The following is a 916-nucleotide window of genomic DNA, read 5'->3' as shown; positions in this document are numbered from 1 at the left end:
AGTGCGGGTGCGGCTCAAAATAAGCGTTGATTTGCCATGGTGCAAACTCTTTGTCAATCTGCTACTGTTTTTGTACAGTTTAATACAACCCGCAAAAAGTCCAAATTCATTTGACCTATTTTTAACACCTAGGCATTTTCACAAAAACAGGCTCAGAAATGGTTTGCCTTAAAGTTCAGGAGCATAACATGAAGCATTTAAATATTCTCCACGAAACACAGTTTTAGACTGGCGTTTTAGACAAACGCAGCTTCCGGGTGAAGACACTGCCTTCAGTTTGTACATATTCACGGGACTCCTTTATATTTGTTCGATTTGTAAACTGAGCGTATCCGTTTCGGCTGCCAGATGTGTCCCAATTCGAGCACAGGGATTAGGCAACAGGTACAATGTCAGCCATTTAAAACGTAACTTTTTAAGGAATGGACGGGGTTCGAACCCGTGATCTTCGGTTTACGAGACCGACGCCTTACCACTTGGCCACCACGCCGCCGTTGTTAGTTTGCTTGACCGAGCAAAGTCAGATTTCACAACGGCTTAAAGCTCATAAAGTACCATTATCCGTGGACGCAGCGGGTGCCTTTGGTCTTCTCCCCAGGGACCAAGCGTTATCAAGATAATAACAAGTGCGCCGCGAAAATTAAAGTGAGGCGCTTGTTCTCCTAACCCAGTAGCGGTTTACATCTTTGCATTTCTTGCTCATATATTAACCTGAGACATCCTACAAAACTCTAACAATTCACCTCCACCATGATCTTCATAAACACATTATTATTCCAGGACTGACAGATCCAGTTAAATTAATTAATTATTGTTGCAACCAAAAGGGGTTTTCTAGCCTCTTCAAAGTTCAAGGAACGAACGAGGACAGGCGGAAAGGGAAGAGTCGGGGTGCAGGCCAGGGTCTTCCAACAGG

General features: G+C 44.0%; 1 non-coding gene across 1 annotated transcript; it reads right to left on the bottom strand.

Moving 5' to 3' along the window:
- Positions 1 to 418: 418 nt before the first annotated feature.
- TRNAT-CGU (transfer RNA threonine (anticodon CGU)) lies at positions 419 to 490 on the bottom strand. The gene has a single exon. It is a non-coding gene; the product is annotated as a tRNA-Thr (tRNA).
- Between the last annotated feature and the right edge of the window lie 426 nt (positions 491 to 916).

This window comes from Triturus cristatus, chromosome 5_2 (assembly GCF_964204655.1).
Source record: "Triturus cristatus chromosome 5_2, aTriCri1.1, whole genome shotgun sequence".
Classification (NCBI taxonomy): Eukaryota; Metazoa; Chordata; class Amphibia; order Caudata; family Salamandridae; genus Triturus; species Triturus cristatus.
This window is presented reverse-complemented; position numbering and strand designations above follow the sequence as displayed.